Here is a 23,592-nt window from a genome sequence, read left to right on the forward strand (position 1 = left end):
AGACTTGAGAGAAACTTTCCTCTAACAGTAGAAAGCACCAAGGTAGTTTCTGTAGTGTAGTGGTCATCACGTTCACCTAACACGCGAAAGGTCCCCGGTTCGAGACGGGGCAGAAACACTGTGCATTGGATGCTTTTTTTGTGCACACTCTAAAACCTTATTATCTCAATGCAAGTTTAAGAAGAGGTGGTCTTTGAACACGGTGAGCCGCGAGAATTTTTTTTTACCTTTGCAGACGAAACAAAGTTATCTCCATCGATCATCTGGGGGTTGTTCTTGGGCCTATTTTTATTTTGTGTGAGCTATGTTGTATTGTTGGGGCCTTTACACCTGTGACATTTCTGTGAACGTTGTAAGTGGAAACGTTGGCAGGTGCAGACAGAAAAGTCAGAACTAAGCACACCCTGAGCCGTCAGGATGGCCGAGTGGTCTAAGGCGCCAGACTCAAGAGAGCTTGATCTTCAGTGATGCTGAGCCTTCTGGTCTCCTCATGGAGGCGTGGGTTCAAATCCCACTTCTGACAGGTCCCTTTTACACCCTTAAGTCTTCCTAATTTTTGCAGTGCATTCCCCACACACACCACAATATTTGCGGGAACCTGTAGTAAATAAAGAGAAATCCACCAGGCTGGGCCCTCAATCACAATTCCATGTATTTCTGAAAGTGACACCGCAGGCACACCTTCCATTACATTTGCAATCCATCACAGTAACTGCCTTGCTGGGTTTCGAAATAAGCAGTTGATCCCATCATTTGTTGTGAGGCTCTCCTGCCACCTTTTGGGCAGAGAAGGCACTGTCCCTGCAACAACACAGGCAGACATGTTCAACAGGGCTTCCTGGTTATGTGGGAGGAGCAGATTGCCAATGGTCCCCCCTTGAAAATTCTAATTTACATAAGGAAGACAGAGAGGTAGCTGGTAGTAGGCACTACACACGGACATTGCACTCCCTCTTGTGATTTGCAGCCAATTCTAGATTGAGGCAGGAGGAAAGGAGGAGACTCGCCCAACAATGGCCATACTGGGAAGTCAGCCACTCTGGGTCTCCCAGGTGAATGTTTCAGGCCTGTGAGCCACTCATATAAATCTCGCCTGATCTCGCCTGATCGAGCGCTGAGCGAGCGCGTTTGAATCCAAATATCAAACACCTCTTTCTCAGGCGCAAGAAATGGTGGGCCCTTCATTGCTTCTGGTGTGGAAGTCTATGGAGCAAGGGTCCAGGACTTGCAGAGGAGTACAAGTGCCAGAAAGTGCTTGCTGTTCTCATCTGTGCCTTTTTACTGCTCACTGGCCGATAGGAGATTGGCTGCCCCCTTCCTTGCTGGAGTGAAAAAACAACAACTTGAGAGAAAACATGACTTTGTGTGGCTCACTTATAGGGAGACGAGCCAAATAGCCCTGCTGTTTTCTGAAAGACGCTTCAGTAATTGTTCAAAATGTCTCCTGGCCACTCAGGCTCGTTGGTCTAGGGGTATGATTCTCGCTTCGGGTGCGAGAGGTCCCGGGTTCAAATCCCGGACGAGCCCATCCTGTGGAAGTTTTCAGGCTGCTTGTTATATAGGAGCCTTTCTTCTTTTCAATGCTATAAGACGCTGTGTATGTCGAGAAGGTTCCTTACCCTGCACGCTATTTTCCACTTTTGACATGATAAAGGAGTGCAGGACTTCCTTGCAACTGCTTTTCTGGGCTGGACCAGCAGTGTAGGAACATTACATGCAAAGAGTTTTTCTAGTGTCATTTCAGGATATGGTTTCAAAATCGCCTCTTGGGGAAAAAAGTGGTCCTCATTCCTGTCTTCCAAAGAAAGAGAGACCGGGTAAGGAGAGCCCAACTTTGAGCTTCAAGGACGTTGGCCCTTAGTCTGTGCGTTCCAACCCAATACACGCCAACAAGATTCCTGAGGTAGTGTCTGTTTCTGTAGTGTAGTGGTTATCACGTTCGCCTTACACGCGAAAGGTCCCTGGTTCGAGACCGGGCAGAAATGCAGCTTGCTGTTTTTCACAGTGTTTGCATTTACTGGCTCACTTTATAGAAAAGCTGAGATAATAGAGGCTGTCTATTCCTCACCAGCCTGACGTAGTGTGCTCCAGAGATCTCAGTGACAGCTCGAAAAGAGAAGTGACGATAGCTTGCGCCATTCGCTTGCTCGCACTTTGCTCTGTAGGGTGGGCCTACTTCATGAAAGCAAGGCATGAGAGAAGAAATGCTTCTCTTGTCCTCACCACGAGCAGACACTTAAAGCAAACAAACTGTCTGAAGGACAGAGGCTTTTTAATTTCTTGTTTGATGACGGTCATGGAAAAGACAGCAATCATATTGCAGAACAGAGCAGCATGTACTGGCTAGCTGCCACTAACCCCTGGAGCCGTGTCAGAGGTGACTCTTGCGTGGCTCGTTGGTCTAGGGGTATGATTCTCGCTTAGGGTGCGAGAGGTCCCGGGTTCAAATCCCGGACGAGCCCTTTTTAGAGGTAAACATACAAACCCTACTAAAAAAGCACTATGCCTGACTATTTCTCGTTATACTGGGTGCATTGTTGCACAACATATTTCTAACCTCAGAAGAAAAATGGATCACCATGCTTTATCTGCCTACCTGCTTAGTCTCAGTGTGTCCCAGGTGATGCTTTCCCAAGCTGTACTCGCTGGCATTTAGGCATCAGATATTTGCCTGTCGATGCCTGCACAAGTGAGTTTTGAATACGTCTAATTGCAAGCATGTTGGATGATATCTCTGAGGTTTTCACACTTGTTCTGCACATTCTGAGCCGCTGCTGATACAGCAGAATAGAAGTAGGGTGAAGACTTGAGAGAAACTTTCCTCTAACAGTAGAAAGCACCAAGGTAGTTTCTGTAGTGTAGTGGTCATCACGTTCGCCTAACACGCGAAAGGTCCCCGGTTCGAGACGGGGCAGAAACACTGTGCATTGGATGCTTTTTTTGTGCACACTCTAAAACCTTATTATCTCAATGCAAGTTTAAGAAGAGGTGGTCTTTGAACACGGTGAGCCGCGAGAATTTTTTTTTACCTTTGCAGACGAAACAAAGTTATCTCCATCGATCATCTGGGGGTTGTTCTTGGGCCTATTTTTATTTTGTGTGAGCTATGTTGTATTGTTGGGGCCTTTACACCTGTGACATTTCTGTGAACGTTGTAAGTGGAAACGTTGGCAGGTGCAGACAGAAAAGTCAGAACTAAGCACACCCTGAGCCGTCAGGATGGCCGAGTGGTCTAAGGCGCCAGACTCAAGAGAGCTTGATCTTCAGTGATGCTGAGCCTTCTGGTCTCCTCATGGAGGCGTGGGTTCAAATCCCACTTCTGACAGGTCCCTTTTACACCCTTAAGTCTTCCTAATTTTTGCAGTGCATTCCCCACACACACCACAATATTTGCGGGAACCTGTAGTAAATAAAGAGAAATCCACCAGGCTGGGCCCTCAATCACAATTCCATGTATTTCTGAAAGTGACACCGCAGGCACACCTTCCATTACATTTGCAATCCATCACAGTAACTGCCTTGCTGGGTTTCGAAATAAGCAGTTGATCCCATCATTTGTTGTGAGGCTCTCCTGCCACCTTTTTGGCAGAGAAGGCACTGTCCCTGCAACAACACAGGCAGACATGTTCAACAGGGCTTCCTGGTTATGTGGGAGGAGCAGATTGCCAATGGTCCCCCCTTGAAAATTCTAATTTACATAAGGAAGACAGAGAGGTAGCTGGTAGTAGGCACTACACACGGACATTGCACTCCCTCTTGTGATTTGCAGCCAATTCTAGATTGAGGCAGGAGGAAAGGAGGAGACTCGCCCAACAATGGCCATACTGGGAAGTCAGCCACTCTGGGTCTCCCAGGTGAATGTTTCAGGCCTGTGAGCCACTCATATAAATCTCGCCTGATCGAGCCTGATCGAGCGCTGAGCGGGCGCGTTTGAATCCAAATATCAAACACCTCTTTCTCAGGCGCAAGAAATGGTGGGCCCTTCATTGCTTCTGGTGTGGAAGTCTATGGAGCAAGGGTCCAGGACTTGCAGAGGAGTACAAGTGCCAGAAAGTGCTTGCTGTTCTCATCTGTGCCTTTTTACTGCTCACTGGCCGATAGGAGATTGGCTGCCCCCTTCCTTGCTGGAGTGAAAAAACAACAACTTGAGAGAAAACATGACTTTGTGTGGCTCACTTATAGGGAGACGAGCCAAATAGCCCTGCTGTTTTCTGAAAGACGCTTCAGTAATTGTTCAAAATGTCTCCTGGCCACTCAGGCTCGTTGGTCTAGGGGTATGATTCTCGCTTCGGGTGCGAGAGGTCCCGGGTTCAAATCCCGGACGAGCCCATCCTGTGGAAGTTTTCAGACTGCTTGTCATATAGGAGCCTTTCTTCTTTTCAATGCTATAAGACGCTGTGTATGTCGAGAAGGTTCCTTACCCTGCACGCTATTTTCCACTTTTGACATGATAAAGGAGTGCAGGACTTCCTTGCAACTGCTTTTCTGGGCTGGACCAGCAGTGTAGGAACATTACATGCAAAGAGTTTTTCTAGTGTCATTTCAGGATATGGTTTCAAAATCGCCTCTTGGGGAAAAAAGTGGTCCTCATTCCTGTCTTCCAAAGAAAGAGAGACCGGGTAAGGAGAGCCCAACTTTGAGCTTCAAGGACGTTGGCCCTTAGTCTGTGCGTTCCAACCCAATACACGCCAACAAGATTCCTGAGGTAGTGTCTGTTTCTGTAGTGTAGTGGTTATCACGTTCGCCTTACACGCGAAAGGTCCCTGGTTCGAGACCGGGCAGAAATGCAGCTTGCTGTTTTTCACAGTGTTTGCATTTACTGGCTCACTTTATAGAAAAGCTGAGATAATAGAGGCTGTCTATTCCTCACCAGCCTGACGTAGTGTGCTCCAGAGATCTCAGTGACAGCTCGAAAAGAGAAGTGACGATAGCTTGCGCCATTCGCTTGCTCGCACTTTGCTCTGTAGGGTGGGCCTACTTCATGAAAGCAAGGCATGAGAGAAGAAATGCTTCTCTTGTCCTCACCACGAGCAGACACTTAAAGCAAACAAACTGTCTGAAGGACAGAGGCTTTTTAATTTCTTGTTTGATGACGGTCATGGAAAAGACAGCAATCATATTGCAGAACAGAGCAGCATGTACTGGCTAGCTGCCACTAACCCCTGGAGCCGTGTCAGAGGTGACTCTTGCGTGGCTCGTTGGTCTAGGGGTATGATTCTCGCTTAGGGTGCGAGAGGTCCCGGGTTCAAATCCCGGACGAGCCCTTTTTAGAGGTAAACATACAAACCCTACTAAAAAAGCACTATGCCTGACTATTTCTCGTTATACTGGGTGCATTGTTGCACAACATATTTCTAACCTCAGAAGAAAAATGGATCACCATGCTTTATCTGCCTACCTGCTTAGTCTCAGTGTGTCCCAGGTGATGCTTTCCCAAGCTGTACTCGCTGGCATTTAGGCATCAGATATTTGCCTGTCGATGCCTGCACAAGTGAGTTTTGAATACGTCTAATTGCAAGCATGTTGGATGATATCTCTGAGGTTTTCACACTTGTTCTGCACATTCTGAGCCGCTGCTGATACAGCAGAATAGAAGTAGGGTGAAGACTTGAGAGAAACTTTCCTCTAACAGTAGAAAGCACCAAGGTAGTTTCTGTAGTGTAGTGGTCATCACGTTCGCCTAACACGCGAAAGGTCCCCGGTTCGAGACGGGGCAGAAACACTGTGCATTGGATGCTTTTTTTGTGCACACTCTAAAACCTTATTATCTCAATGCAAGTTTAAGAAGAGGTGGTCTTTGAACACGGTGAGCCGCGAGAATTTTTTTTTACCTTTGCAGACGAAACAAAGTTATCTCCATCGATCATCTGGGGGTTGTTCTTGGGCCTATTTTTATTTTGTGTGAGCTATGTTGTATTGTTGGGGCCTTTACACCTGTGACATTTCTGTGAACGTTGTAAGTGGAAACGTTGGCAGGTGCAGACAGAAAAGTCAGAACTAAGCACACCCTGAGCCGTCAGGATGGCCGAGTGGTCTAAGGCGCCAGACTCAAGAGAGCTTGATCTTCAGTGATGCTGAGCATTCTGGTCTCCTCATGGAGGCGTGGGTTCAAATCCCACTTCTGACAGGTCCCTTTTACACCCTTAAGTCTTCCTAATTTTTGCAGTGCATTCCCCACACACACCACAATATTTGCGGGAACCTGTAGTAAATAAAGAGAAATCCACCAGGCTGGGCCCTCAATCACAATTCCATGTATTTCTGAAAGTGACACCGCAGGCACACCTTCCATTACATTTGCAATCCATCACAGTAACTGCCTTGCTGGGTTTCGAAATAAGCAGTTGATCCCATCATTTGTTGTGAGGCTCTCCTGCCACCTTTTGGGCAGAGAAGGCACTGTCCCTGCAACAACACAGGCAGACATGTTCAACAGGGCTTCCTGGTTATGTGGGAGGAGCAGATTGCCAATGGTCCCCCCTTGAAAATTCTAATTTACATAAGGAAGACAGAGAGGTAGCTGGTAGTAGGCACTACACACGGACATTGCACTCCCTCTTGTGATTTGCAGCCAATTCTAGATTGAGGCAGGAGGAAAGGAGGAGACTCGCCCAACAATGGCCATACTGGGAAGTCAGCCACTCTGGGTCTCCCAGGTGAATGTTTCAGGCCTGTGAGCCACTCATATAAATCTCGCCTGATCGAGCCTGATCGAGCGCTGAGCGGGCGCGTTTGAATCCAAATATCAAACACCTCTTTCTCAGGCGCAAGAAATGGTGGGCCCTTCATTGCTTCTGGTGTGGAAGTCTATGGAGCAAGGGTCCAGGACTTGCAGAGGAGTACAAGTGCCAGAAAGTGCTTGCTGTTCTCATCTGTGCCTTTTTACTGCTCACTGGCCGATAGGAGATTGGCTGCCCCCTTCCTTGCTGGAGTGAAAAAACAACAACTTGAGAGAAAACATGACTTTGTGTGGCTCACTTATAGGGAGACGAGCCAAATAGCCCTGCTGTTTTCTGAAAGACGCTTCAGTAATTGTTCAAAATGTCTCCTGGCCACTCAGGCTCGTTGGTCTAGGGGTATGATTCTCGCTTCGGGTGCGAGAGGTCCCGGGTTCAAATCCCGGACGAGCCCATCCTGTGGAAGTTTTCAGACTGCTTGTCATATAGGAGCCTTTCTTCTTTTCAATGCTATAAGACGCTGTGTATGTCGAGAAGGTTCCTTACCCTGCACGCTATTTTCCACTTTTGACATGATAAAGGAGTGCAGGACTTCCTTGCAACTGCTTTTCTGGGCTGGACCAGCAGTGTAGGAACATTACATGCAAAGAGTTTTTCTAGTGTCATTTCAGGATATGGTTTCAAAATCGCCTCTTGGGGAAAAAAGTGGTCCTCATTCCTGTCTTCCAAAGAAAGAGAGACCGGGTAAGGAGAGCCCAACTTTGAGCTTCAAGGACGTTGGCCCTTAGTCTGTGCGTTCCAACCCAATACACGCCAACAAGATTCCTGAGGTAGTGTCTGTTTCTGTAGTGTAGTGGTTATCACGTTCGCCTTACACGCGAAAGGTCCCTGGTTCGAGACCGGGCAGAAATGCAGCTTGCTGTTTTTCACAGTGTTTGCATTTACTGGCTCACTTTATAGAAAAGCTGAGATAATAGAGGCTGTCTATTCCTCACCAGCCTGACGTAGTGTGCTCCAGAGATCTCAGTGACAGCTCGAAAAGAGAAGTGACGATAGCTTGCGCCATTCGCTTGCTCGCACTTTGCTCTGTAGGGTGGGCCTACTTCATGAAAGCAAGGCATGAGAGAAGAAATGCTTCTCTTGTCCTCACCACGAGCAGACACTTAAAGCAAACAAACTGTCTGAAGGACAGAGGCTTTTTAATTTCTTGTTTGATGACGGTCATGGAAAAGACAGCAATCATATTGCAGAACAGAGCAGCATGTACTGGCTAGCTGCCACTAACCCCTGGAGCCGTGTCAGAGGTGACTCTTGCGTGGCTCGTTGGTCTAGGGGTATGATTCTCGCTTAGGGTGCGAGAGGTCCCGGGTTCAAATCCCGGACGAGCCCTTTTTAGAGGTAAACATACAAACCCTACTAAAAAAGCACTATGCCTGACTATTTCTCGTTATACTGGGTGCATTGTTGCACAACATATTTCTAACCTCAGAAGAAAAATGGATCACCATGCTTTATCTGCCTACCTGCTTAGTCTCAGTGTGTCCCAGGTGATGCTTTCCCAAGCTGTACTCGCTGGCATTTAGGCATCAGATATTTGCCTGTCGATGCCTGCACAAGTGAGTTTTGAATACGTCTAATTGCAAGCATGTTGGATGATATCTCTGAGGTTTTCACACTTGTTCTGCACATTCTGAGCCGCTGCTGATACAGCAGAATAGAAGTAGGGTGAAGACTTGAGAGAAACTTTCCTCTAACAGTAGAAAGCACCAAGGTAGTTTCTGTAGTGTAGTGGTCATCACGTTCGCCTAACACGCGAAAGGTCCCCGGTTCGAGACGGGGCAGAAACACTGTGCATTGGATGCTTTTTTTGTGCACACTCTAAAACCTTATTATCTCAATGCAAGTTTAAGAAGAGGTGGTCTTTGAACACGGTGAGCCGCGAGAATTTTTTTTTACCTTTGCAGACGAAACAAAGTTATCTCCATCGATCATCTGGGGGTTGTTCTTGGGCCTATTTTTATTTTGTGTGAGCTATGTTGTATTGTTGGGGCCTTTACACCTGTGACATTTCTGTGAACGTTGTAAGTGGAAACGTTGGCAGGTGCAGACAGAAAAGTCAGAACTAAGCACACCCTGAGCCGTCAGGATGGCCGAGTGGTCTAAGGCGCCAGACTCAAGAGAGCTTGATCTTCAGTGATGCTGAGCCTTCTGGTCTCCTCATGGAGGCGTGGGTTCAAATCCCACTTCTGACAGGTCCCTTTTACACCCTTAAGTCTTCCTAATTTTTGCAGTGCATTCCCCACACACACCACAATATTTGCGGGAACCTGTAGTAAATAAAGAGAAATCCACCAGGCTGGGCCCTCAATCACAATTCCATGTATTTCTGAAAGTGACACCGCAGGCACACCTTCCATTACATTTGCAATCCATCACAGTAACTGCCTTGCTGGGTTTCGAAATAAGCAGTTGATCCCATCATTTGTTGTGAGGCTCTCCTGCCACCTTTTGGGCAGAGAAGGCACTGTCCCTGCAACAACACAGGCAGACATGTTCAACAGGGCTTCCTGGTTATGTGGGAGGAGCAGATTGCCAATGGTCCCCCCTTGAAAATTCTAATTTACATAAGGAAGACAGAGAGGTAGCTGGTAGTAGGCACTACACACGGACATTGCACTCCCTCTTGTGATTTGCAGCCAATTCTAGATTGAGGCAGGAGGAAAGGAGGAGACTCGCCCAACAATGGCCATACTGGGAAGTCAGCCACTCTGGGTCTCCCAGGTGAATGTTTCAGGCCTGTGAGCCACTCATATAAATCTCGCCTGATCGAGCCTGATCGAGCGCTGAGCGAGCGCGTTTGAATCCAAATATCAAACACCTCTTTCTCAGGCGCAAGAAATGGTGGGCCCTTCATTGCTTCTGGTGTGGAAGTCTATGGAGCAAGGGTCCAGGACTTGCAGAGGAGTACAAGTGCCAGAAAGTGCTTGCTGTTCTCATCTGTGCCTTTTTACTGCTCACTGGCCGATAGGAGATTGGCTGCCCCCTTCCTTGCTGGAGTGAAAAAACAACAACTTGAGAGAAAACATGACTTTGTGTGGCTCACTTATAGGGAGACGAGCCAAATAGCCCTGCTGTTTTCTGAAAGACGCTTCAGTAATTGTTCAAAATGTCTCCTGGCCACTCAGGCTCGTTGGTCTAGGGGTATGATTCTCGCTTCGGGTGCGAGAGGTCCCGGGTTCAAATCCCGGACGAGCCCATCCTGTGGAAGTTTTCAGGCTGCTTGTTATATAGGAGCCTTTCTTCTTTTCAATGCTATAAGACGCTGTGTATGTCGAGAAGGTTCCTTACCCTGCACGCTATTTTCCACTTTTGACATGATAAAGGAGTGCAGGACTTCCTTGCAACTGCTTTTCTGGGCTGGACCAGCAGTGTAGGAACATTACATGCAAAGAGTTTTTCTAGTGTCATTTCAGGATATGGTTTCAAAATCGCCTCTTGGGGAAAAAAGTGGTCCTCATTCCTGTCTTCCAAAGAAAGAGAGACCGGGTAAGGAGAGCCCAACTTTGAGCTTCAAGGACGTTGGCCCTTAGTCTGTGCGTTCCAACCCAATACACGCCAACAAGATTCCTGAGGTAGTGTCTGTTTCTGTAGTGTAGTGGTTATCACGTTCGCCTTACACGCAAAAGGTCCCTGGTTCGAGACCGGGCAGAAATGCAGCTTGCTGTTTTTCACAGTGTTTGCATTTACTGGCTCACTTTATAGAAAAGCTGAGATAATAGAGGCTGTCTATTCCTCACCAGCCTGACGTAGTGTGCTCCAGAGATCTCAGTGACAGCTCGAAAAGAGAAGTGACGATAGCTTGCGCCATTCGCTTGCTCGCACTTTGCTCTGTAGGGTGGGCCTACTTCATGAAAGCAAGGCATGAGAGAAGAAATGCTTCTCTTGTCCTCACCACGAGCAGACACTTAAAGCAAACAAACTGTCTGAAGGACATAGGCTTTTTAATTTCTTGTTTGATGACGGTCATGGAAAAGACAGCAATCATATTGCAGAACAGAGCAGCATGTACTGGCTAGCTGCCACTAACCCCTGGAGCCGTGTCAGAGGTGACTCTTGCGTGGCTCGTTGGTCTAGGGGTATGATTCTCGCTTAGGGTGCGAGAGGTCCCGGGTTCAAATCCCGGACGAGCCCTTTTTAGAGGTAAACATACAAACCCTACTAAAAAAGCACTATGACTATTTCTCGTTATACTGGGTGCATTGTTGCACAACATATTTCTAACCTCAGAAGAAAAATGGATCACCATGCTTTATCTGCCTACCTGCTTAGTCTCAGTGTGTCCCAGGTCATGCTTTCCCAAGCTGTACTCGCTGGCATTTAGGCATCAGATATTTGCCTGTCGATGCCTGCACAAGTGAGTTTTGAATACGTCTAATTGCAAGCATGTTGGATGATATCTCTGAGGTTTTCACACTTGTTCTGCACATTCTGAGCCGCTGCTGATACAGCAGAATAGAAGTAGGGTGAAGACTTGAGAGAAACTTTCCTCTAACAGTAGAAAGCACCAAGGTAGTTTCTGTAGTGTAGTGGTCATCACGTTCGCCTAACACGCGAAAGGTCCCCGGTTCGAGACGGGGCAGAAACACTGTGCATTGGATGCTTTTTTTGTGCACACTCTAAAACCTTATTATCTCAATGCAAGTTTAAGAAGAGGTGGTCTTTGAACACAGTGAGCCGCGAGAATTTTTTTTTACCTTTGCAGACGAAACAAAGTTATCTCCATCGATCATCTGGGGGTTGTTCTTGGGCCTATTTTTATTTTGTGTGAGCTATGTTGTATTGTTGGGGCCTTTACACCTGTGACATTTCTGTGAACGTTGTAAGTGGAAACGTTGGCAGGTGCAGACAGAAAAGTCAGAACTAAGCACACCCTGAGCCGTCAGGATGGCCGAGTGGTCTAAGGCGCCAGACTCAAGAGAGCTTGATCTTCAGTGATGCTGAGCCTTCTGGTCTCCTCATGGAGGCGTGGGTTCAAATCCCACTTCTGACAGGTCCCTTTTACACCCTTAAGTCTTCCTAATTTTTGCAGTGCATTCCCCACACACACCACAATATTTGCGGGAACCTGTAGTAAATAAAGAGAAATCCACCAGGCTGGGCCCTCAATCACAATTCCATGTATTTCTGAAAGTGACACCTCAGGCACACCTTCCATTACATTTGCAATCCATCACAGTAACTGCCTTGCTGGGTTTCGAAATAAGCAGTTGATCCCATCATTTGTTGTGAGGCTCTCCTGCCACCTTTTTGGCAGAGAAGGCACTGTCCCTGCAACAACACAGGCAGACATGTTCAACAGGGCTTCCTGGTTATGTGGGAGGAGCAGATTGCCAATGGTCCCCCCTTGAAAATTCTAATTTACATAAGGAAGACAGAGAGGTAGCTGGTAGTAGGCACTACACACGGACATTGCACTCCCTCTTGTGATTTGCAGCCAATTCTAGATTGAGGCAGGAGGAAAGGAGGAGACTCGCCCAACAATGGCCATACTGGGAAGTCAGCCACTCTGGGTCTCCCAGGTGAATGTTTCAGGCCTGTGAGCCACTCATATAAATCTCGCCTGATCGAGCCTGATCGAGCGCTGAGCGGGCGCGTTTGAATCCAAATATCAAACACCTCTTTCTCAGGCGCAAGAAATGGTGGGCCCTTCATTGCTTCTGGTGTGGAAGTCTATGGAGCAAGGGTCCAGGACTTGCAGAGGAGTACAAGTGCCAGAAAGTGCTTGCTGTTCTCATCTGTGCCTTTTTACTGCTCACTGGCCGATAGGAGATTGGCTGCCCCCTTCCTTGCTGGAGTGAAAAAACAACAACTTGAGAGAAAACATGACTTTGTGTGGCTCACTTATAGGGAGACGAGCCAAATAGCCCTGCTGTTTTCTGAAAGACGCTTCAGTAATTGTTCAAAATGTCTCCTGGCCACTCAGGCTCGTTGGTCTAGGGGTATGATTCTCGCTTCGGGTGCGAGAGGTCCCGGGTTCAAATCCCGGACGAGCCCATCCTGTGGAAGTTTTCAGACTGCTTGTCATATAGGAGCCTTTCTTCTTTTCAATGCTATAAGACGCTGTGTATGTCGAGAAGGTTCCTTACCCTGCACGCTATTTTCCACTTTTGACATGATAAAGGAGTGCAGGACTTCCTTGCAACTGCTTTTCTGGGCTGGACCAGCAGTGTAGGAACATTACATGCAAAGAGTTTTTCTAGTGTCATTTCAGGATATGGTTTCAAAATCGCCTCTTGGGGAAAAAAGTGGTCCTCATTCCTGTCTTCCAAAGAAAGAGAGACCGGGTAAGGAGAGCCCAACTTTGAGCTTCAAGGACGTTGGCCCTTAGTCTGTGCGTTCCAACCCAATACACGCCAACAAGATTCCTGAGGTAGTGTCTGTTTCTGTAGTGTAGTGGTTATCACGTTCGCCTTACACGCGAAAGGTCCCTGGTTCGAGACCGGGCAGAAATGCAGCTTGCTGTTTTTCACAGTGTTTGCATTTACTGGCTCACTTTATAGAAAAGCTGAGATAATAGAGGCTGTCTATTCCTCACCAGCCTGACGTAGTGTGCTCCAGAGATCTCAGTGACAGCTCGAAAAGAGAAGTGACGATAGCTTGCGCCATTCGCTTGCTCGCACTTTGCTCTGTAGGGTGGGCCTACTTCATGAAAGCAAGGCATGAGAGAAGAAATGCTTCTCTTGTCCTCACCACGAGCAGACACTTAAAGCAAACAAACTGTCTGAAGGACAGAGGCTTTTTAATTTCTTGTTTGATGACGGTCATGGAAAAGACAGCAATCATATTGCAGAACAGAGCAGCATGTACTGGCTAGCTGCCACTAACCCCTGGAGCCGTGTCAGAGGTGACTCTTGTGTGGCTCGTTGGTCTAGGGGTATGATTCTCGCTTAGGGTGCGAGAGGTCCCGGGTTCAAATCCCGGACGAGCCCTTTTTAGAGGTAAACATACAAACCCTACTAAAAAAGCACTATGCCTGACTATTTCTCGTTATACTGGGTGCATTGTTGCACAACATATTTCTAACCTCAGAAGAAAAATGGATCACCATGCTTTATCTGCCTACCTGCTTAGTCTCAGTGTGTCCCAGGTGATGCTTTCCCAAGCTGTACTCGCTGGCATTTAGGCATCAGATATTTGCCTGTCGATGCCTGCACAAGTGAGTTTTGAATACGTCTAATTGCAAGCATGTTGGATGATATCTCTGAGGTTTTCACACTTGTTCTGCACATTCTGAGCCGCTGCTGATACAGCAGAATAGAAGTAGGGTGAAGACTTGAGAGAAACTTTCCTCTAACAGTAGAAAGCACCAAGGTAGTTTCTGTAGTGTAGTGGTCATCACGTTCGCCTAACACGCGAAAGCTCCCCGGTTCGAGACGGGGCAGAAACACTGTGCATTGGATGCTTTTTTTGTGCACACTCTAAAACCTTATTATCTCAATGCAAGTTTAAGAAGAGGTGGTCTTTGAACACGGTGAGCCGCGAGAATTTTTTTTTACCTTTGCAGACGAAACAAAGTTATCTCCATCGATCATCTGGGGGTTGTTCTTGGGCCTATTTTTATTTTGTGTGAGCTATGTTGTATTGTTGGGGCCTTTACACCTGTGACATTTCTGTGAACGTTGTAAGTGGAAACGTTGGCAGGTGCAGACAGAAAAGTCAGAACTAAGCACACCCTGAGCCGTCAGGATGGCCGAGTGGTCTAAGGCGCCAGACTCAAGAGAGCTTGATCTTCAGTGATGCTGAGCCTTCTGGTCTCCTCATGGAGGCGTGGGTTCAAATCCCACTTCTGACAGGTCCCTTTTACACCCTTAAGTCTTCCTAATTTTTGCAGTGCATTCCCCACACACACCACAATATTTGCGGGAACCTGTAGTAAATAAAGAGAAATCCACCAGGCTGGGCCCTCAATCACAATTCCATGTATTTCTGAAAGTGACACCGCAGGCACACCTTCCATTACATTTGCAATCCATCACAGTAACTGCCTTGCTGGGTTTCGAAATAAGCAGTTGATCCCATCATTTGTTGTGAGGCTCTCCTGCCACCTTTTGGGCAGAGAAGGCACTGTCCCTGCAACAACACAGGCAGACATGTTCAACAGGGCTTCCTGGTTATGTGGGAGGAGCAGATTGCCAATGGTCCCCCCTTGAAAATTCTAATTTACATAAGGAAGACAGAGAGGTAGCTGGTAGTAGGCACTACACACGGACATTGCACTCCCTCTTGTGATTTGCAGCCAATTCTAGATTGAGGCAGGAGGAAAGGAGGAGACTCGCCCAACAATGGCCATACTGGGAAGTCAGCCACTCTGGGTCTCCCAGGTGAATGTTTCAGGCCTGTGAGCCACTCATATAAATCTCGCCTGATCGAGCCTGATCGAGCGCTGAGCGAGCGCGTTTGAATCCAAATATCAAACACCTCTTTCTCAGGCGCAAGAAATGGTGGGCCCTTCATTGCTTCTGGTGTGGAAGTCTATGGAGCAAGGGTCCAGGACTTGCAGAGGAGTACAAGTGCCAGAAAGTGCTTGCTGTTCTCATCTGTGCCTTTTTACTGCTCACTGGCCGATAGGAGATTGGCTGCCCCCTTCCTTGCTGGAGTGAAAAAACAACAACTTGAGAGAAAACATGACTTTGTGTGGCTCACTTATAGGGAGACGAGCCAAATAGCCCTGCTGTTTTCTGAAAGACGCTTCAGTAATTGTTCAAAATGTCTCCTGGCCACTCAGGCTCGTTGGTCTAGGGGTATGATTCTCGCTTCGGGTGCGAGAGGTCCCGGGTTCAAATCCCGGACGAGCCCATCCTGTGGAAGTTTTCAGGCTGCTTGTTATATAGGAGCCTTTCTTCTTTTCAATGCTATAAGACGCTGTGTATGTCGAGAAGGTTCCTTACCCTGCACGCTATTTTCCACTTTTGACATGATAAAGGAGTGCAGGACTTCCTTGCAACTGCTTTTCTGGGCTGGACCAGCAGTGTAGGAACATTACATGCAAAGAGTTTTTCTAGTGTCATTTCAGGATATGGTTTCAAAATCGCCTCTTGGGGAAAAAAGTGGTCCTCATTCCTGTCTTCCAAAGAAAGAGAGACCGGGTAAGGAGAGCCCAACTTTGAGCTTCAAGGACGTTGGCCCTTAGTCTGTGCGTTCCAACCCAATACACGCCAACAAGATTCCTGAGGTAGTGTCTGTTTCTGTAGTGTAGTGGTTATCACGTTCGCCTTACACGCGAAAGGTCCCTGGTTCGAGACCGGGCAGAAATGCAGCTTGCTGTTTTTCACAGTGTTTGCATTTACTGGCTCACTTTATAGAAAAGCTGAGATAATAGAGGCTGTCTATTCCTCACCAGCCTGACGTAGTGTGCTCCAGAGATCTCAGTGACAGCTCGAAAAGAGAAGTGACGATAGCTTGCGCCATTCGCTTGCTCGCACTTTGCTCTGTAGGGTGGGCCTACTTCATGAAAGCAAGGCATGAGAGAAGAAATGCTTCTCTTGTCCTCACCACGAGCAGACACTTAAAGCAAACAAACTGTCTGAAGGACATAGGCTTTTTAATTTCTTGTTTGATGACGGTCATGGAAAAGACAGCAATCATATTGCAGAACAGAGCAGCATGTACTGGCTAGCTGCCACTAACCCCTGGAGCCGTGTCAGAGGTGACTCTTGCGTGGCTCGTTGGTCTAGGGGTATGATTCTCGCTTAGGGTGCGAGAGGTCCCGGGTTCAAATCCCGGACGAGCCCTTTTTAGAGGTAAACATACAAACCCTACTAAAAAAGCACTATGACTATTTCTCGTTATACTGGGTGCATTGTTGCACAACATATTTCTAACCTCAGAAGAAAAATGGATCACCATGCTTTATCTGCCTACCTGCTTAGTCTCAGTGTGTCCCAGGTCATGCTTTCCCAAGCTGTACTCGCTGGCATTTAGGCATCAGATATTTGCCTGTCGATGCCTGCACAAGTGAGTTTTGAATACGTCTAATTGCAAGCATGTTGGATGATATCTCTGAGGTTTTCACACTTGTTCTGCACATTCTGAGCCGCTGCTGATACAGCAGAATAGAAGTAGGGTGAAGACTTGAGAGAAACTTTCCTCTAACAGTAGAAAGCACCAAGGTAGTTTCTGTAGTGTAGTGGTCATCACGTTCGCCTAACACGCGAAAGGTCCCCGGTTCGAGACGGGGCAGAAACACTGTGCATTGGATGCTTTTTTTGTGCACACTCTAAAACCTTATTATCTCAATGCAAGTTTAAGAAGAGGTGGTCTTTGAACACAGTGAGCCGCGAGAATTTTTTTTTACCTTTGCAGACGAAACAAAGTTATCTCCATCGATCATCTGGGGGTTGTTCTTGGGCCTATTTTTATTTTGTGTGAGCTATGTTGTATTGTTGGGGCCTTTACACCTGTGACATTTCTGTGAACGTTGTAAGTGGAAACGTTGGCAGGTGCAGACAGAAAAGTCAGAACTAAGCACACCCTGAGCCGTCAGGATGGCCGAGTGGTCTAAGGCGCCAGACTCAAGAGAGCTTGATCTTCAGTGATGCTGAGCCTTCTGGTCTCCTCATGGAGGTGTGGGTTCAAATCCCACTTCTGACAGGTCCCTTTTACACCCTTAAGTCTTCCTAATTTTTGCAGTGCATTCCCCACACACACCACAATATTTGCGGGAACCTGTAGTAAATAAAGAGAAATCCACCAGGCTGGGCCCTCAATCACAATTCCATGTATTTCTGAAAGTGACACCTCAGGCACACCTTCCATTACATTTGCAATCCATCACAGTAACTGCCTTGCTGGGTTTCGAAATAAGCAGTTGATCCCATCATTTGTTGTGAGGCTCTCCTGCCACCTTTTTGGCAGAGAAGGCACTGTCCCTGCAACAACACAGGCAGACATGTTCAACAGGGCTTCCTGGTTATGTGGGAGGAGCAGATTGCCAATGGTCCCCCCTTGAAAATTCTAATTTACATAAGGAAGACAGAGAGGTAGCTGGTAGTAGGCACTACACACGGACATTGCACTCCCTCTTGTGATTTGCAGCCAATTCTAGATTGAGGCAGGAGGAAAGGAGGAGACTCGCCCAACAATGGCCATACTGGGAAGTCAGCCACTCTGGGTCTCCCAGGTGAATGTTTCAGGCCTGTGAGCCACTCATATAAATCTCGCCTGATCGAGCCTGATCGAGCGCTGAGCGGGCGCGTTTGAATCCAAATATCAAACACCTCTTTCTCAGGCGCAAGAAATGGTGGGCCCTTCATTGCTTCTGGTGTGGAAGTCTATGGAGCAAGGGTCCAGGACTTGCAGAGGAGTACAAGTGCCAGAAAGTGCTTGCTGTTCTCATCTGTGCCTTTTTACTGCTCACTGGCCGATAGGAGATTGGCTGCCCCCTTCCTTGCTGGAGTGAAAAAACAACAACTTGAGAGAAAACATGACTTTGTGTGGCTCACTTATAGGGAGACGAGCCAAATAGCCCTGCTGTTTTCTGAAAGACGCTTCAGTAATTGTTCAAAATGTCTCCTGGCCACTCAGGCTCGTTGGTCTAGGGGTATGATTCTCGCTTCGGGTGCGAGAGGTCCCGGGTTCAAATCCCGGACGAGCCCATCCTGTGGAAGTTTTCAGGCTGCTTGTCATATAGGAGCCTTTCTTCTTTTCAATGCTATAAGACGCTGTGTATGTCGAGAAGGTTCCTTACCCTGCACGCTATTTTCCACTTTTGACATGATAAAGGAGTGCAGGACTTCCTTGCAACTGCTTTTCTGGGCTGGACCAGCAGTGTAGGAACATTACATGCAAAGAGTTTTTCTAGTGTCATTTCAGGATATGGTTTCAAAATCGCCTCTTGGGGAAAAAAGTGGTCCTCATTCCTGTCTTCCAAAGAAAGAGAGACCGGGTAAGGAGAGCCCAACTTTGAGCTTCAAGGACGTTGGCCCTTAGTCTGTGCGTTCCAACCCAATACACGCCAACAAGATTCCTGAGGTAGTGTCTGTTTCTGTAGTGTAGTGGTTATCACGTTCGCCTTACACGCGAAAGGTCCCTGGTTCGAGACCGGGCAGAAATGCAGCTTGCTGTTTTTCACAGTGTTTGCATTTACTGGCTCACTTTATAGAAAAGCTGAGATAATAGAGGCTGTCTATTCCTCACCAGCCTGACGTAGTGTGCTCCAGAGATCTCAGTGACAGCTCGAAAAGAGAAGTGACGATAGCTTGCGCCATTCGCTTGCTCGCACTTTGCTCTGTAGGGTGGGCCTACTTCATGAAAGCAAGGCATGAGAGAAGAAATGCTTCTCTTGTCCTCACCACGAGCAGACACTTAAAGCAAACAAACTGTCTGAAGGACAGAGGCTTTTTAATTTCTTGTTTGATGACGGTCATGGAAAAGACAGCAATCATATTGCAGAACAGAGCAGCATGTACTGGCTAGCTGCCACTAACCCCTGGAGCCGTGTCAGAGGTGACTCTTGCGTGGCTCGTTGGTCTAGGGGTATGATTCTCGCTTAGGGTGCGAGAGGTCCCGGGTTCAAATCCCGGACGAGCCCTTTTTAGAGGTAAACATACAAACCCTACTAAAAAAGCACTATGCCTGACTATTTCTCGTTATACTGGGTGCATTGTTGCACAACATATTTCTAACCTCAGAAGAAAAATGGATCACCATGCTTTATCTGCCTACCTGCTTAGTCTCAGTGTGTCCCAGGTGATGCTTTCCCAAGCTGTACTCGCTGGCATTTAGGCATCAGATATTTGCCTGTCGATGCCTGCACAAGTGAGTTTTGAATACGTCTAATTGCAAGCATGTTGGATGATATCTCTGAGGTTTTCACACTTGTTCTGCACATTCTGAGCCGCTGCTGATACAGCAGAATAGAAGTAGGGTGAAGACTTGAGAGAAACTTTCCTCTAACAGTAGAAAGCACCAAGGTAGTTTCTGTAGTGTAGTGGTCATCACGTTCGCCTAACACGCGAAAGGTCCCCGGTTCGAGACGGGGCAGAAACACTGTGCATTGGATGCTTTTTTTGTGCACACTCTAAAACCTTATTATCTCAATGCAAGTTTAAGAAGAGGTGGTCTTTGAACACGGTGAGCCGCGAGAATTTTTTTTTACCTTTGCAGACGAAACAAAGTTATCTCCATCGATCATCTGGGGGTTGTTCTTGGGCCTATTTTTATTTTGTGTGAGCTATGTTGTATTGTTGGGGCCTTTACACCTGTGACATTTCTGTGAACGTTGTAAGTGGAAACGTTGGCAGGTGCAGACAGAAAAGTCAGAACTAAGCACACCCTGAGCCGTCAGGATGGCCGAGTGGTCTAAGGCGCCAGACTCAAGAGAGCTTGATCTTCAGTGATGCTGAGCCTTCTGGTCTCCTCATGGAGGCGTGGGTTCAAATCCCACTTCTGACAGGTCCCTTTTACACCCTTAAGTCTTCCTAATTTTTGCAGTGCATTCCCCACACACACCACAATATTTGCGGGAACCTGTAGTAAATAAAGAGAAATCCACCAGGCTGGGCCCTCAAACACAATTCCATGTATTTCTGAAAGTGACACCGCAGGCACACCTTCCATTACATTTGCAATCCATCACAGTAACTGCCTTGCTGGGTTTCGAAATAAGCAGTTGATCCCATCATTTGTTGTGAGGCTCTCCTGCCACCTTTTGGGCAGAGAAGGCACTGTCCCTGCAACAACACAGGCAGACATGTTCAACAGGGCTTCCTGGTTATGTGGGAGGAGCAGATTGCCAATGGTCCCCCCTTGAAAATTCTAATTTACATAAGGAAGACAGAGAGGTAGCTGGTAGTAGGCACTACACACGGACATTGCACTCCCTCTTGTGATTTGCAGCCAATTCTAGATTGAGGCAGGAGGAAAGGAGGAGACTCGCCCAACAATGGCCATACTGGGAAGTCAGCCACTCTGGGTCTCCCAGGTGAATGTTTCAGGCCTGTGAGCCACTCATATAAATCTCGCCTGATCTCGCCTGATCGAGCGCTGAGCGAGCGCGTTTGAATCCAAATATCAAACACCTCTTTCTCAGGCGCAAGAAATGGTGGGCCCTTCATTGCTTCTGGTGTGGAAGTCTATGGAGCAAGGGTCCAGGACTTGCAGAGGAGTACAAGTGCCAGAAAGTGCTTGCTGTTCTCATCTGTGCCTTTTTACTGCTCACTGGCCGATAGGAGATTGGCTGCCCCCTTCCTTGCTGGAGTGAAAAAACAACAACTTGAGAGAAAACATGACTTTGTGTGGCTCACTTATAGGGAGACGAGCCAAATAGCCCTGCTGTTTTCTGAAAGACGCTTCAGTAATTGTTCAAAATGTCTCCTGGCCACTCAGGCTCGTTGGTCTAGGGGTATGATTCTCGCTTCGGGTGCGAGAGGTCCCGGGTTCAAATCCCGGACGAGCCCATCCTGTGGAAGTTTTCAGGCTGCTTGTTATATAGGAGCCTTTCTTCTTTTCAATGCTATAAGACGCTGTGTATGTCGAGAAGGTTCCTTACCCTGCACGCTATTTTCCACTTTTGACATGATAAAGGAGTGCAGGACTTCCTTGCAACTGCTTTTCTGGGCTGGACCAGCAGTGTAGGAACATTACATGCAAAGAGTTTTTCTAGTGTCATTTCAGGATATGGTTTCAAAATCGCCTCTTGGGGAAAAAAGTGGTCCTCATTCCTGTCTTCCAAAGAAAGAGAGACCGGGTAAGGAGAGCCCAACTTTGAGCTTCAAGGACGTTGGCCCTTAGTCTGTGCGTTCCAACCCAATACACGCCAACAAGATTCCTGAGGTAGTGTCTGTTTCTGTAGTGTAGTGGTTATCACGTTCGCCTTACACGCGAAAGGTCCCTGGTTCGAGACCGGGCAGAAATGCAGCTTGCTGTTTTTCACAGTGTTTGCATTTACTGGCTCACTTTATAGAAAAGCTGAGATAATAGAGGCTGTCTATTCCTCACCAGCCTGACGTAGTGTGCTCCAGAGATCTCAGTGACAGCTCGAAAAGAGAAGTGACGATAGCTTGCGCCATTCGCTTGCTCGCACTTTGCTCTGTAGGGTGGGCCTACTTCATGAAAGCAAGGCATGAGAGAAGAAATGCTTCTCTTGTCCTCACCACGAGCAGACACTTAAAGCAAACAAACTGTCTGAAGGACATAGGCTTTTTAATTTCTTGTTTGATGACGGTCATGGAAAAGACAGCAATCATATTGCAGAACAGAGCAGCATGTACTGGCTAGCTGCCACTAACCCCTGGAGCCGTGTCAGAGGTGATTCTTGCGTGGCTCGTTGGTCTAGGGGTATGATTCTCGCTTAGGGTGCGAGAGGTCCCGGGTTCAAATCCCGGACGAGCCCTTTTTAGAGGTAAACATACAAACCCTACTAAAAAAGCACTATGACTATTTCTCGTTATACTGGGTGCATTGTTGCACAACATATTTCTAACCTCAGAAGAAAAATGGATCACCATGCTTTATCTGCCTACCTGCTTAGTCTCAGTGTGTCCCAGGTCATGCTTTCCCAAGCTGTACTCGCTGGCATTTAGGCATCAGATATTTGCCTGTCGATGCCTGCACAAGTGAGTTTTGAATACGTCTAATTGCAAGCATGTTGGATGATATCTCTGAGGTTTTCACACTTGTTCTGCACATTCTGAGCCGCTGCTGATACAGCAGAATAGAAGTAGGGTGAAGACTTGAGAGAAACTTTCCTCTAACAGTAGAAAGCACCAAGGTAGTTTCTGTAGTGTAGTGGTCATCACGTTCGCCTAACACGCGAAAGGTCCCCGGTTCGAGACGGGGCAGAAACACTGTGCATTGGATGCTTTTTTTGTGCACACTCTAAAACCTTATTATCTCAATGCAAGTTTAAGAAGAGGTGGTCTTTGAACACAGTGAGCCGCGAGAATTTTTTTTTACCTTTGCAGACGAAACAAAGTTATCTCCATCGATCATCTGGGGGTTGTTCTTGGGCCTATTTTTATTTTGTGTGAGCTATGTTGTATTGTTGGGGCCTTTACACCTGTGACATTTCTGTGAACGTTGTAAGTGGAAACGTTGGCAGGTGCAGACAGAAAAGTCAGAACTAAGCACACCCTGAGCCGTCAGGATGGCCGAGTGGTCTAAGGCGCCAGACTCAAGAGAGCTTGATCTTCAGTGATGCTGAGCCTTCTGGTCTCCTCATGGAGGTGTGGGTTCAAATCCCACTTCTGACAGGTCCCTTTTACACCCTTAAGTCTTCCTAATTTTTGCAGTGCATTCCCCACACACACCACAATATTTGCGGGAACCTGTAGTAAATAAAGAGAAATCCACCAGGCTGGGCCCTCAATCACAATTCCATGTATTTCTGAAAGTGACACCTCAGGCACACCTTCCATTACATTTGCAATCCATCACAGTAACTGCCTTGCTGGGTTTCGAAATAAGCAGTTGATCCCATCATTTGTTGTGAGGCTCTCCTGCCACCTTTTTGGCAGAGAAGGCACTGTCCCTGCAACAACACAGGCAGACATGTTCAACAGGGCTTCCTGGTTATGTGGGAGGAGCAGATTGCCAATGGTCCCCCCTTGAAAATTCTAATTTACATAAGGAAGACAGAGAGGTAGCTGGTAGTAGGCACTACACACGGACATTGCACTCCCTCTTGTGATTTGCAGCCAATTCTAGATTGAGGCAGGAGGAAAGGAGGAGACTCGCCCAACAATGGCCATACTGGGAAGTCAGCCACTCTGGGTCTCCCAGGTGAATGTTTCAGGCCTGTGAGCCACTCATATAAATCTCGCCTGATCGAGCCTGATCGAGCGCTGAGCGGGCGCGTTTGAATCCAAATATCAAACACCTCTTTCTCAGGCGCAAGAAATGGTGGGCCCTTCATTGC

The 23,592-nt window shown here is 47.4% G+C and overlaps 42 non-coding genes across 42 annotated transcripts; all 42 read left to right on the forward strand.

Annotated features, from left to right (window-relative positions):
- The first annotated feature begins 45 nt into the window (after positions 1 to 45).
- On the forward strand, positions 46 to 118 carry TRNAV-AAC (transfer RNA valine (anticodon AAC)). The gene has a single exon. It is a non-coding gene; the product is annotated as a tRNA-Val (tRNA).
- Positions 119 to 411: 293 nt separating this feature from the next.
- On the forward strand, positions 412 to 523 carry TRNAL-CAA (transfer RNA leucine (anticodon CAA)). The gene is made up of 2 exons: positions 412 to 449; positions 478 to 523. It is a non-coding gene; the product is annotated as a tRNA-Leu (tRNA).
- Positions 524 to 1,455: 932 nt separating this feature from the next.
- Positions 1,456 to 1,527, forward strand: TRNAP-CGG (transfer RNA proline (anticodon CGG)). The gene has a single exon. It is a non-coding gene; the product is annotated as a tRNA-Pro (tRNA).
- Positions 1,528 to 1,912: 385 nt separating this feature from the next.
- On the forward strand, positions 1,913 to 1,985 carry TRNAV-UAC (transfer RNA valine (anticodon UAC)). The gene has a single exon. It is a non-coding gene; the product is annotated as a tRNA-Val (tRNA).
- Positions 1,986 to 2,390: 405 nt separating this feature from the next.
- Positions 2,391 to 2,462, forward strand: TRNAP-AGG (transfer RNA proline (anticodon AGG)). The gene has a single exon. It is a non-coding gene; the product is annotated as a tRNA-Pro (tRNA).
- Positions 2,463 to 2,847: 385 nt separating this feature from the next.
- TRNAV-AAC (transfer RNA valine (anticodon AAC)) lies at positions 2,848 to 2,920 on the forward strand. Its single transcript has one exon. It is a non-coding gene; the product is annotated as a tRNA-Val (tRNA).
- A 293-nt stretch (positions 2,921 to 3,213) lies between these two features.
- On the forward strand, positions 3,214 to 3,325 carry TRNAL-CAA (transfer RNA leucine (anticodon CAA)). Its single transcript has 2 exons — positions 3,214 to 3,251; positions 3,280 to 3,325. It is a non-coding gene; the product is annotated as a tRNA-Leu (tRNA).
- Positions 3,326 to 4,257: 932 nt separating this feature from the next.
- TRNAP-CGG (transfer RNA proline (anticodon CGG)) lies at positions 4,258 to 4,329 on the forward strand. The gene has a single exon. It is a non-coding gene; the product is annotated as a tRNA-Pro (tRNA).
- A 385-nt stretch (positions 4,330 to 4,714) lies between these two features.
- On the forward strand, positions 4,715 to 4,787 carry TRNAV-UAC (transfer RNA valine (anticodon UAC)). Its single transcript has one exon. It is a non-coding gene; the product is annotated as a tRNA-Val (tRNA).
- A 405-nt stretch (positions 4,788 to 5,192) lies between these two features.
- TRNAP-AGG (transfer RNA proline (anticodon AGG)) lies at positions 5,193 to 5,264 on the forward strand. Its single transcript has one exon. It is a non-coding gene; the product is annotated as a tRNA-Pro (tRNA).
- Positions 5,265 to 5,649: 385 nt separating this feature from the next.
- TRNAV-AAC (transfer RNA valine (anticodon AAC)) lies at positions 5,650 to 5,722 on the forward strand. Its single transcript has one exon. It is a non-coding gene; the product is annotated as a tRNA-Val (tRNA).
- Positions 5,723 to 6,015: 293 nt separating this feature from the next.
- TRNAL-CAA (transfer RNA leucine (anticodon CAA)) lies at positions 6,016 to 6,127 on the forward strand. Its single transcript has 2 exons — positions 6,016 to 6,053; positions 6,082 to 6,127. It is a non-coding gene; the product is annotated as a tRNA-Leu (tRNA).
- Positions 6,128 to 7,059: 932 nt separating this feature from the next.
- TRNAP-CGG (transfer RNA proline (anticodon CGG)) lies at positions 7,060 to 7,131 on the forward strand. The gene has a single exon. It is a non-coding gene; the product is annotated as a tRNA-Pro (tRNA).
- A 385-nt stretch (positions 7,132 to 7,516) lies between these two features.
- On the forward strand, positions 7,517 to 7,589 carry TRNAV-UAC (transfer RNA valine (anticodon UAC)). The gene has a single exon. It is a non-coding gene; the product is annotated as a tRNA-Val (tRNA).
- A 405-nt stretch (positions 7,590 to 7,994) lies between these two features.
- TRNAP-AGG (transfer RNA proline (anticodon AGG)) lies at positions 7,995 to 8,066 on the forward strand. Its single transcript has one exon. It is a non-coding gene; the product is annotated as a tRNA-Pro (tRNA).
- Positions 8,067 to 8,451: 385 nt separating this feature from the next.
- TRNAV-AAC (transfer RNA valine (anticodon AAC)) lies at positions 8,452 to 8,524 on the forward strand. Its single transcript has one exon. It is a non-coding gene; the product is annotated as a tRNA-Val (tRNA).
- A 293-nt stretch (positions 8,525 to 8,817) lies between these two features.
- On the forward strand, positions 8,818 to 8,929 carry TRNAL-CAA (transfer RNA leucine (anticodon CAA)). Its single transcript has 2 exons — positions 8,818 to 8,855; positions 8,884 to 8,929. It is a non-coding gene; the product is annotated as a tRNA-Leu (tRNA).
- Positions 8,930 to 9,861: 932 nt separating this feature from the next.
- Positions 9,862 to 9,933, forward strand: TRNAP-CGG (transfer RNA proline (anticodon CGG)). Its single transcript has one exon. It is a non-coding gene; the product is annotated as a tRNA-Pro (tRNA).
- A 385-nt stretch (positions 9,934 to 10,318) lies between these two features.
- On the forward strand, positions 10,319 to 10,391 carry TRNAV-UAC (transfer RNA valine (anticodon UAC)). The gene has a single exon. It is a non-coding gene; the product is annotated as a tRNA-Val (tRNA).
- Positions 10,392 to 10,796: 405 nt separating this feature from the next.
- TRNAP-AGG (transfer RNA proline (anticodon AGG)) lies at positions 10,797 to 10,868 on the forward strand. The gene has a single exon. It is a non-coding gene; the product is annotated as a tRNA-Pro (tRNA).
- Positions 10,869 to 11,249: 381 nt separating this feature from the next.
- TRNAV-AAC (transfer RNA valine (anticodon AAC)) lies at positions 11,250 to 11,322 on the forward strand. Its single transcript has one exon. It is a non-coding gene; the product is annotated as a tRNA-Val (tRNA).
- Positions 11,323 to 11,615: 293 nt separating this feature from the next.
- TRNAL-CAA (transfer RNA leucine (anticodon CAA)) lies at positions 11,616 to 11,727 on the forward strand. Its single transcript has 2 exons — positions 11,616 to 11,653; positions 11,682 to 11,727. It is a non-coding gene; the product is annotated as a tRNA-Leu (tRNA).
- Positions 11,728 to 12,659: 932 nt separating this feature from the next.
- TRNAP-CGG (transfer RNA proline (anticodon CGG)) lies at positions 12,660 to 12,731 on the forward strand. The gene has a single exon. It is a non-coding gene; the product is annotated as a tRNA-Pro (tRNA).
- Positions 12,732 to 13,116: 385 nt separating this feature from the next.
- On the forward strand, positions 13,117 to 13,189 carry TRNAV-UAC (transfer RNA valine (anticodon UAC)). Its single transcript has one exon. It is a non-coding gene; the product is annotated as a tRNA-Val (tRNA).
- A 405-nt stretch (positions 13,190 to 13,594) lies between these two features.
- Positions 13,595 to 13,666, forward strand: TRNAP-AGG (transfer RNA proline (anticodon AGG)). The gene has a single exon. It is a non-coding gene; the product is annotated as a tRNA-Pro (tRNA).
- Positions 13,667 to 14,051: 385 nt separating this feature from the next.
- TRNAV-AAC (transfer RNA valine (anticodon AAC)) lies at positions 14,052 to 14,124 on the forward strand. Its single transcript has one exon. It is a non-coding gene; the product is annotated as a tRNA-Val (tRNA).
- A 293-nt stretch (positions 14,125 to 14,417) lies between these two features.
- TRNAL-CAA (transfer RNA leucine (anticodon CAA)) lies at positions 14,418 to 14,529 on the forward strand. Its single transcript has 2 exons — positions 14,418 to 14,455; positions 14,484 to 14,529. It is a non-coding gene; the product is annotated as a tRNA-Leu (tRNA).
- A 932-nt stretch (positions 14,530 to 15,461) lies between these two features.
- TRNAP-CGG (transfer RNA proline (anticodon CGG)) lies at positions 15,462 to 15,533 on the forward strand. Its single transcript has one exon. It is a non-coding gene; the product is annotated as a tRNA-Pro (tRNA).
- Positions 15,534 to 15,918: 385 nt separating this feature from the next.
- Positions 15,919 to 15,991, forward strand: TRNAV-UAC (transfer RNA valine (anticodon UAC)). Its single transcript has one exon. It is a non-coding gene; the product is annotated as a tRNA-Val (tRNA).
- A 405-nt stretch (positions 15,992 to 16,396) lies between these two features.
- On the forward strand, positions 16,397 to 16,468 carry TRNAP-AGG (transfer RNA proline (anticodon AGG)). Its single transcript has one exon. It is a non-coding gene; the product is annotated as a tRNA-Pro (tRNA).
- Positions 16,469 to 16,849: 381 nt separating this feature from the next.
- On the forward strand, positions 16,850 to 16,922 carry TRNAV-AAC (transfer RNA valine (anticodon AAC)). Its single transcript has one exon. It is a non-coding gene; the product is annotated as a tRNA-Val (tRNA).
- A 293-nt stretch (positions 16,923 to 17,215) lies between these two features.
- On the forward strand, positions 17,216 to 17,327 carry TRNAL-CAA (transfer RNA leucine (anticodon CAA)). Its single transcript has 2 exons — positions 17,216 to 17,253; positions 17,282 to 17,327. It is a non-coding gene; the product is annotated as a tRNA-Leu (tRNA).
- Positions 17,328 to 18,259: 932 nt separating this feature from the next.
- On the forward strand, positions 18,260 to 18,331 carry TRNAP-CGG (transfer RNA proline (anticodon CGG)). The gene has a single exon. It is a non-coding gene; the product is annotated as a tRNA-Pro (tRNA).
- A 385-nt stretch (positions 18,332 to 18,716) lies between these two features.
- On the forward strand, positions 18,717 to 18,789 carry TRNAV-UAC (transfer RNA valine (anticodon UAC)). The gene has a single exon. It is a non-coding gene; the product is annotated as a tRNA-Val (tRNA).
- A 405-nt stretch (positions 18,790 to 19,194) lies between these two features.
- TRNAP-AGG (transfer RNA proline (anticodon AGG)) lies at positions 19,195 to 19,266 on the forward strand. The gene has a single exon. It is a non-coding gene; the product is annotated as a tRNA-Pro (tRNA).
- A 385-nt stretch (positions 19,267 to 19,651) lies between these two features.
- Positions 19,652 to 19,724, forward strand: TRNAV-AAC (transfer RNA valine (anticodon AAC)). The gene has a single exon. It is a non-coding gene; the product is annotated as a tRNA-Val (tRNA).
- Positions 19,725 to 20,017: 293 nt separating this feature from the next.
- TRNAL-CAA (transfer RNA leucine (anticodon CAA)) lies at positions 20,018 to 20,129 on the forward strand. Its single transcript has 2 exons — positions 20,018 to 20,055; positions 20,084 to 20,129. It is a non-coding gene; the product is annotated as a tRNA-Leu (tRNA).
- A 932-nt stretch (positions 20,130 to 21,061) lies between these two features.
- TRNAP-CGG (transfer RNA proline (anticodon CGG)) lies at positions 21,062 to 21,133 on the forward strand. Its single transcript has one exon. It is a non-coding gene; the product is annotated as a tRNA-Pro (tRNA).
- Positions 21,134 to 21,518: 385 nt separating this feature from the next.
- Positions 21,519 to 21,591, forward strand: TRNAV-UAC (transfer RNA valine (anticodon UAC)). Its single transcript has one exon. It is a non-coding gene; the product is annotated as a tRNA-Val (tRNA).
- A 405-nt stretch (positions 21,592 to 21,996) lies between these two features.
- On the forward strand, positions 21,997 to 22,068 carry TRNAP-AGG (transfer RNA proline (anticodon AGG)). The gene has a single exon. It is a non-coding gene; the product is annotated as a tRNA-Pro (tRNA).
- Positions 22,069 to 22,449: 381 nt separating this feature from the next.
- TRNAV-AAC (transfer RNA valine (anticodon AAC)) lies at positions 22,450 to 22,522 on the forward strand. The gene has a single exon. It is a non-coding gene; the product is annotated as a tRNA-Val (tRNA).
- A 293-nt stretch (positions 22,523 to 22,815) lies between these two features.
- Positions 22,816 to 22,927, forward strand: TRNAL-CAA (transfer RNA leucine (anticodon CAA)). The gene is made up of 2 exons: positions 22,816 to 22,853; positions 22,882 to 22,927. It is a non-coding gene; the product is annotated as a tRNA-Leu (tRNA).
- The last annotated feature ends 665 nt before the right edge of the window (positions 22,928 to 23,592 follow it).

Source organism: Lissotriton vulgaris, chromosome 10 (genome assembly GCF_964263255.1).
Source record: "Lissotriton vulgaris chromosome 10, aLisVul1.2, whole genome shotgun sequence".
Classification (NCBI taxonomy): Eukaryota; Metazoa; Chordata; class Amphibia; order Caudata; family Salamandridae; genus Lissotriton; species Lissotriton vulgaris.